This window comes from Rattus rattus, chromosome 3 (genome assembly GCF_011064425.1).
Source record: "Rattus rattus isolate New Zealand chromosome 3, Rrattus_CSIRO_v1, whole genome shotgun sequence".
In the NCBI taxonomy this organism is placed as follows: Eukaryota; Metazoa; Chordata; class Mammalia; order Rodentia; family Muridae; genus Rattus; species Rattus rattus.
Window position 1 is genome coordinate 126,911,371 of NC_046156.1, and position 9,133 is coordinate 126,920,503.

Below are 9,133 nucleotides of genomic sequence, written 5' to 3' on the forward strand. Positions count from 1 at the left end.
AGAGAAAGACAATAGTCGCACCCAAAGCTGTGCCCTCCCTACTACCGTCCACCTGCCTAGCCTGTGTGTCTGCTGCCACAGTAGCGGCATGATGGCTGTGGGAGTAACCAATTCCAGGCTGGATATGAGTCCTGCCGAAGGGGAGCAATTTTATGCGTGGTGCCATAAATCTAGTCAAAAGCCTACAACTGAAGGGAGTATAGGCCCTAGGGGGAATTCACTGCTGTTATGCTAGATGGTCATTTTATAAATATGTTTATACTCACAGATTGGTGTTGCTCTGAACTTTACTCATAGAAGTCCCTTTTTTGTGCAATGGGTAGTAATTAATGCAGAAAATCATAAGTGATTAAAGAGTCAAGTTAAGCAACTGTGAGTATTAAGTAAATGTGGTGGGTGAGTTACGTACATTAATCTCCCCCATCCAAAACCCAGGGAACATCGGAGACGAATGGATAGAAAGTGAGAGCTGGCGGATGAGGAGGAGGTTTTTGAAGTACTGACTTGTGAATATGACACGGCTGCCACACACATCAGCTCGTACCAGTTGTGGTTCCCTGCCTAATCAATATCAAACCAGTCAAAAATTCCGGAATAAACGGAGGGGCTTTAGGTAGTTAATGGTTGCTGAGAGAGAAAGAGTCACTCTCTTTGGGGATGTGGTTGATAGTAGGTAGTAAGTGCCCCATTGGGTGGTCCCACACCCATGTGCACATCTGGAACGCTGACTGGACTTGGGGAGTTATTTATAACAACAGAGAAAGGAGGACATGAAATTGGGAGGAAGGCAGGGTGGAAAGTTCTAGTGGGGAGCTAGAAAAAGGTGGTGGTAGATAGGTTTAATACCCTATTGTCAATGAGTAAATTTATATATGTGTGTGTGTGTGTATGTATACATCCTACATATGCGTTTTGTCAGTATGCATGTGTGTGCACCATGCACACCATGCTTCGTGCACACAGAGGCCAGAAGAAGCCATTGGATCCCTTAGAACTACAGTTGCAGATGCTGTGGGTGCTAAATACCAAATTCAAGTGCTCTGCAGAGCAGCAACTGGTCTTAACAGCCAAGCCTTCTCTCAGCCTTGTAAAATACTATTCAAAAAAAATAATAATTCTTTCTACTCTGAGCTACCAAGCCATACCATACTCTCTTAGAATCAGCCTTAAAATCTCAGTCCTCACAACCCATGCTTTTCTTTCATGTCACTCCAAGTACACTCTTCAAAGTTTTACCTATCACCCGTTTCCACAACTACTTCCACATTTCGGGGCACTGGTTAAAACATCGTCCCAGGATCTTTCTCTGATCACGCTTCTTTAACAAGTACCATATGGGTCAGTGGTGTGGCTCAGTGGGTAGAGTGCTTGTCTTGCATGCATGAAGCTCAGGATGTGAACCTGACCACTCCATAAAGCCGGCGTGATGATTCACAACTGTAATCCCAGCACTCCGGAGGGTCAAGAGTTCAAAGTCATTCTCAGCTCCACATTGAATGGGGGGGGGAGGTCAGCCCACGACACATGAGACGCTCTCACATCTCATACACCGCTGGTGGGAGCAGACCCTACTCCAGAGACACAGCCACAGCCCTGCTCATTAATACTTATTTGTGGTTGCAAGGGAATGAAGTCAACCTAGGTGACCATGAACAGATGAATTGATGAGAAAAAAAAAGTGATACATATACACAATGGAATATTTTTCAGCTGTAAAGAAAACTGAAATTTATGGGAAAATAGATGGAACTGGAAGGTTTGTACTGAGTGGGGAAGCCCAGTGCACAGAGACAAGTACTGTGTGTTCTCTAATCTCACTTCAAATCTTTTCTTCCTTGTATTTAGTTTGGAGTATAAGTGAAAGCCAGGAAACAAGAAAGGGGCTTTGGGGAGGGGCATGTTGTGGTGGTTTTAATGAGAATGGCCCCGTACGCTCATATATTTGAATGCTTAGAGAGCATAGAACTCTGATAGGACTAGAAGATTAGGAGGTGTGGCTTTATTAAAGTAGGTGTGGCCTTTTAGAGGAGCTGTGTCACTGAGGGTAGGCTTTGAGATTCTAAATGGCAGACCCAGGATCTCTCTCTCTCTCTCTCTCTCTCTCTCTCTCTCTCTCTCTCTCTCTCTCTCTGCCTTAGGTCTGTGGATCAGCTCTCAGCTACTGCTCCAGCACCTGTCTGCTTCTTACCAAGATGGCAATGTAACCTCTGAATCTATAAGCAAGCCCCTAAGTAAATGCTTTTTCAAATTGTTTATAAGCACAGCCTTGGTCATGGGTCTCTTCCTAGGAATGGAACAGAAACTAAGATACATGCTAAGGGAACCTGGAGGATGGACAGGGAGAAGTACTATGAACTGATGTCTTATGGACATGACATGGCTACCATAATCATTAACTCACAGCATCTGTGGTTACCTGCAAACATCAGTGTAAGATCAAGTCAGCCAAAATTACAGCACAGTGGGGGAGAAGCTAAAGAAGCCCTACCCCTAACAGAAGCTATTAACAGTTTTTAGCTATTTGGGGGTAGAATTCTCCTTTGGGGGCATGGCTATGTGTAAGTTGCACATGCCCCAGTGGATGGCTTCACACCTGTGCACATATAAACAACACAAATGGCCTTAGTGAGGTTTAAAGAAAGAAAATAGAGAAAGAGGACAGGAAATTGGGAGGCCATGTTGGAAAGGATAAACGAAACGACTTACAATGAAGGAAAGAAAAAATTTAAAAGCTTATGCGAGAGTCCAAAGTTAGACACAGTGCAGATACCCTATAGACGGACAAATAGCTCAGGAAGTTGAAGGATAAATAGGAGGCAAACCCCAGGGATGACTAGGGACTGTCCTGAGCAAACTTTATATCCTGACTGAAGAGTGACCCAGGGCAATGGAAGTGCACGCCTAGAGCTTGAGAAATCACTGTGTGTTTAACAAAATCAGAAAACAAGAAGCATATTGAGAACCACGGTAGTAGTTGTGATCTGAAACGCTAAACCATTGCATAGGTAGAGACTAACACTTAGAACTGAGAAATGTTGGGAGCTCTGATCTTCTAGGGTGAGCGTTGACTGATGCAGGGGGCAGGGCAGGAGAAAGTGGAAAGACGCCAAGGAGAGAAGAGAGGCTTCTTCGGGAACAAGGAGAAGGATGGCAATGCTGGCGACTGAACAGTTTTCTGCGGTGTCTCTAGATGCAAACATCTGGGAGAGTTCTAGAATTTCAAGGCCAAAGCTCAGGCCATGGCATGTTTTCCAGGGTGATGGGTACGTGAGCATAAATTGTGTTTATGAAAATGCATAAGATCACATGGAGAGTATGCACAGAGGAAGGACGAGGTCAGACACTGAGAGTGGTGAGTTATACAGAAGAGAAAAGGAGAGTTGTCAGAATCAGCCAGGTTACGGAGACACCAGGAAACCAGAAGGGCAGGGGAGCATGGGACACTACCAGGTGCTCTGAAGAAGCAAGAAAAGTACACCAGAGGTTTAGCTACAAACAGACAACTTGTGACACAGAGGAGAGGAGTCCGTGGCCTTGAGAAGGGCAGTTAGAGACCAGGATAAGGATCCTGACTGATGCCAGTTAGTGACCAGGATGAGGACAGTTGGTGACCAGGATGACAGTTGATGACCAGGGTAAGGAAAGTTGGTGGCCAAGGTGAGAACAGTCAGCAACCAGGATGTAAACAGTTGGCGACCAGAATGAGGACAGTTGGCGACCAGTATGTTGACAGTTGGCAACCAGGATGTGGATGGTTGGTGACCAGGATGAGGTCATTTTGTGATGAGGATGAGAGCAGTTGGTAACCCAAATAAGGACAGATGGTGACCAGGATGAGGACGTTAATGATCAGGATCAGGACAGTTGCCAGGATTAATCCCCTGGTTGAGGTTAGTGACCATGATGGGCACAATAGTTTCTAGGTGAAAAACGTGTAAATACAGGATTGAGGAAAAGTTGGTTGTAGTTACCAGAGACAGGAAGTTGGGAAGCAAAGAGAAGATGGACAGTTTTTCCATCAGGTTGGCCTTGTGTGGTACGTCAGTGAGCAGTAGAGTAAGTGTGGTGGGAACACGTCAGCATAAAAGAGACTTGCGCATATTGAGGTAAGAAAGAACTAGGGTAGATTCAAAAGTTGAAGTATAAAACAGAGGGTGTCCCAGCTAGTTTTATGTCAACTTTACACAAGCTAGCATTGTCAGAGAGGAGGGGACCTCAATTGAGAAAATGATCCTGTAAGATCTGGCTGCAAGGCATTTTCTTAATTAGTGATCATGGGGGAGGACCCAGCCCATTGTGGGTGGTGCCAGCCCTGGACTGACAACCTTGGGGCCTATAAGAAAGCAGGCTGAGTGAGCCTTGTGAACAAGCCAGTGAGTAACACCCCTCCATGGCCTGTGCATCAGCTGAGGTCCAGTCCTGACTTTCTTCAGGGATTGAAGTGATGTGGACGTATAAGCCAAATGAACCCTTTCCCCCCTTAACTTACTTCTTCACAACAATAGTATTCCTACAACAGAGGGGTTGTTGGAAAGTCCCAAGGAAGTCGAATTCAGCAGGGCTAGTCAAGGGTAAATCCCAATGTAGAGGCAGCAAGGAAGTACAGGGTTAGGGAGGAAATTACATGCACTCTCATCTGTGGCTTGTTTGAATCAGGCGAATGTCATCTGAGAGGAAGATGAGCAAACACCAAGGAAGAAAGTAGAGTAATTAAAATAGATGGAGACAGGAGGAAGGTGACAGGGAAGCTGGAGTCCTCAGTGCAATTCCCTTGGATAAAGGGAAAGTAATAAATACACCGTTTCACAAGGTATCTCTCCAGCTCTCCACATAGGAAGCATGGGAGGGGAAGGCCGCTGTGAGTAGAAGGGCTCATCTAGCAGTTTGGATGGAAAGACAAAGCTGCAAAAGGTTCTGGGGATACAGCTCAGTCAGTGGCGTGCTGGCCTAGCATGCATGGGGCCTTAGGTCTACGCTCTCATACTCCATATGTGTCACCACGGGCACATATGTGTGCTCCCAGCGCTCAGGAGGCAGAGACAGAAGGATCAGAAGATCAAGGTCATCCTTGGTGTCTTAATTAGGATTTCTATTGCTGCAACTAAACACCATGACCAAAAGGCAAATTTGGGGGTTTGGAAGGGATGGTTGTTTAGCACGTCCCTCCCACATCACTCACTGTTCATCATCTGAGGACATCAGGACAGGAAATCAAACTGGGCAGGAACCCAGAGGCAAGAGCTGCTGCACAGGCCATGGATGGGGTGTTGCCTACTGCCATGAGGGTTCCCTATGACTTGTTCAGCCTGGTTTCTTATAGAACCCAGGACCACCAGCCCAGGGATAACTCCCACTCACAAGGCGCTGGGCCCTCTCTCAACAATCACTGATTTAAAAAATGACTTATAGTCTGACTTTATGGCAATATTTTTTTCAACTAATGTTCCCTCGTTTCAGATAACTCTAGCTTATGTCAAATTGACAGTAGACTAGACAGCACACTAGGCTATATACGGTGAATTCAAGACCAGCCTGCGCTAAGTGTGACCCTTTCTCAAAGACAACCCAACCCTACAATGACAAAGATCAAAGCTGAGGGGAAACAACATGTTCTGGAGTGAACCAGGCATCGGGGAAGAGGAGACAGTGTTCAGAGGACTGGGATGTGGGGGGATGGGAATGTTCTCCTTCTCAAAGGAAAAATGGATATGACCAGGAGGAGCAGGACAGCAAGGGTGTGGGGGAAAGCAAAGGAGCTCAAAAAGTAGCAGCGGTAAGAAGACACAGTCATTCCATGAGAGCCCGACCTCACCCAGTGATTCAGGAAGGCCATGCGGCAGAGGAATACATAGATGGCCTATGACACAGTCCAGAAGTCATCTCACGCCAAAGAGACTGTCACAAGGGAGGAAGTGCCTTGTACAAATGTAGAGACCAGGCTCATCGCTTAAGGCCCAAGGGGATCAGTGGTCTCTGTGGCCTTCCAGGCAGAAATTCCATGCCCCTAGGGCTGGGAGACTCAGGATGTTTGGAGGGAGGGAGTTCATAGAAGAGGTCTGCATGACTCGAGCCTTCGGAGGTAAGACGAGATAGGAAGCTCCATCTCCTCACAGGTTAACTTTTAAGCGCTTCAGAGGCTCCAGGCCTATGCCGAGGAACGGTAGAAGTTCATTTCCTAACTACTAGTACACTCCTCCATATTACAGGACAGTCGACCTTTAGTGACTTCAAAACCATAGGTTTTAATGCTTTCAAAAATATGAACTAATCTTAAATTCACATTAGTCCAGAGTCCAGGTCCTTCTTTATCGCATATGAAAGCAAGCAAGCAGGGCTGATGATGATGTCGTACAGAAATGGTTCCAGAGTACTTTCAGTTGCCGCAGTGATAGAGGAACCCTGGTGGCATCTGTTAACTGTCCAACGACGTCTGTGAGAGTCCCAAGCTCATGCCCACGCTGTTCCTCCTGGGGACCCTGATAGAGCAACATGAAAAACAGCCTTCAAGATGGCACTCAGAAATCTTCATGCCCGGGTGCTTCGAGCTGTGTGAGCCCTCTCACTGTACGCAGTCTGTCCAGGCGGCCAGAAGACCATGACAGAGGTGATGACCCATCATGTCCCAGATGAGTGTTTGAAGGATTGCTGCTGTCTTGCTCACTGTCCCCATGCCACTTGCTCTGGGGAAAGCCCTGTCATGAGCAGTCCTATGGAAAAGTCCCTGGGAAGGAAGTGAAGCCCCTCTCAACAGCCACCTCCACGCTCTTTGGGAGGAACCCGCCAGCTTCAATCACAGCTCCAGAGACCTCCTGCAAACAGCTTGACTGTGACCTCAGGAGAGACCTTTAGTCAGCCTGGCCACCCTGCACTCCCAGCCCTCAGACCCAGGGACACTGTATTTGTTTGAAGTTGCTAATCTGGGGTGGGAGGATTTCTTATGTAACAGTAGATGATCGATCTGAACAATTAACTCTTAGCGCAGCTTAATTATCTGTCTTTCTGTCAGCTGAGCCCAGAAACTTCTAACAAGAGTCATAGGAGCAATAACCCAGAGTATGACACAACAGAAGATCATGTCACATAAGAGAAAAAGGAAAATGAGAAGATAATGAAGGAGAAGAAAGAAAACACTATAGGTTACACCATAGCCAGGTGCATTAGCATACATTTGCCATCCCAGACATCGGTAGGCAGACACAGGAAGATCACAAGTTCCAGGCCGGCCTGGCTATGTTGCAAGATCCTGTTAGAAGTAGAGGAAAGGGAGTGGAGAGATTAAGGAAAATATACTGCACACTACTCCTTGCCAACACTCTTGTCTCTGTGTGTTGTCACGGGATATTCTTTGTCTCTGTCTAAAGTTGTCATGGCCACCTTCCACTGTGTGTGGGAATAAGCAGTGATGTTGTTCTAGGGGCTCCATCTGTTGATGTTGCTGAAGTAAAACTTCACCTTAGCTGATTGATAACATCTGCATAAATCATATCACTTCCATGTGTATGTGTATGTGTGTGTATGATGTGTGTGTGTGGTGTGCGTGGTGTGTGTGGTGTATGTGGTGTGTGTGGTATGTGTGATATGTATGGTGTATGTGTATGTATGCGTGATATGTATGGTGTGGTGTGGTGTGGTGTGTATGTGTGTGTGTGTGTGTGTGGTATGTGTGGTTTGTGTGATATGTATGGTGTGTGTATGTATGTGTGATATGTATGGTGTGGTGTGGTGTGTGTGTGTGGTGTGTATATGTGTGTGTGGTATAATGTATATGGTATGTGTGTGTGTGTGGTGTGTATGATATGTGTGATACATGTGGTATAGTATGTGTGCATATGTGGTGTGGGATGGTGAATGTGTAGGTGTGTGGTATATATGGTGTATATGGTGTGTGTATGTGTATGGATGGTGTGTGTAGGTGCTGTATGTGTATGTAGTGTGTGTGTATGGGTAGTATATGGGGTGTGTGTGTGTGTGTGTGCTGTTAATGATGAATGTATGTGGTATGTATGGTATATGTGGTGTGTGTGTATGTTGTGTATGTATGTTGTATGTGTATGTGTAGTGCATATAATGTGTGTGTAGTGTGTATGCTATGTGTGTGGTGTGTGTGTGTGTGGTGTATGATGTGTGTGATATGTATGGTATATTTGTGTATGTGTGTGTGACGTGTGGTGTGTGGTGTATGTGTGTGGTATGTATGGTATATGTGTATATTTGGGGTGTGATGTATATGGGGAGTGTGTGATATATATGGTGTGTGGGTGTGGTGTGTATGGTGTAGTGTGTGTGTGTGATGTGAATGGTATATGTGGTGTATATGGTGTGTATGTGTGTGTGTTGTGTGTGGTATGTATGGTACGTATGGTATATGGGTGTATGTGTAGTATGTATGGTGTATGTGGTACGTGTGGTGTGTGTGTATGTGTATGGTGAATGTGTGTATGGTATGTATGGTATGTGTAGTGTATGTGTGGTGTATGGTGTATGGTTTATGTGTATATATGTGTGGGGGGTGATGTGTATGGTGTGTGTGTGTGTGTGTGGTATGTATGGTATGTGGGTGTGGTGTGTATGGTGTATGTGGGATGTGTGGTGTAGTATGTGTGTATATGATGTGTGTGGTACATGTGGTGTGTATGGAGTGGTGTGTGTGTGTGTGCATGTGTGTGTGCTCGAATGGTTTATATGGTATATAGAGTGTGTGTGTGTGTGGTACATGTGGTGTGTGTGGTGTGGTGTGTGTGTGTGTGTGTGCATGTGTGTGTGCGTGAATGGTGTATATGGTATGTAGGGTGTGTCTGTGTGTGTGTGTGTGTGTGTGTGTGTGTGTGTGTGTGTGTGTGTGTGGTTTATGCCAGGTACCTGCAGGTGGATCTGATGAATTGAATTTGGATCATCACAGTAGCAGTTCATCTTGCCAGCTCTAAAATTGTTCTTGGTACAAACTTGTTAGAGGTGGAGGAAGCTGCTGTAACAGAACAAAGAATATTTAAAGAAAAACAAATTTGTGGTGAATAGAGACATGAAAAGACCTCCCCAAAGTTGAAAATTCCATCTTGCTCTTACAATATCATAATTTATCCACATGTAGCTACGACAGGAAACACTGGGTTTAGCTGGACATGGGAACTCACAC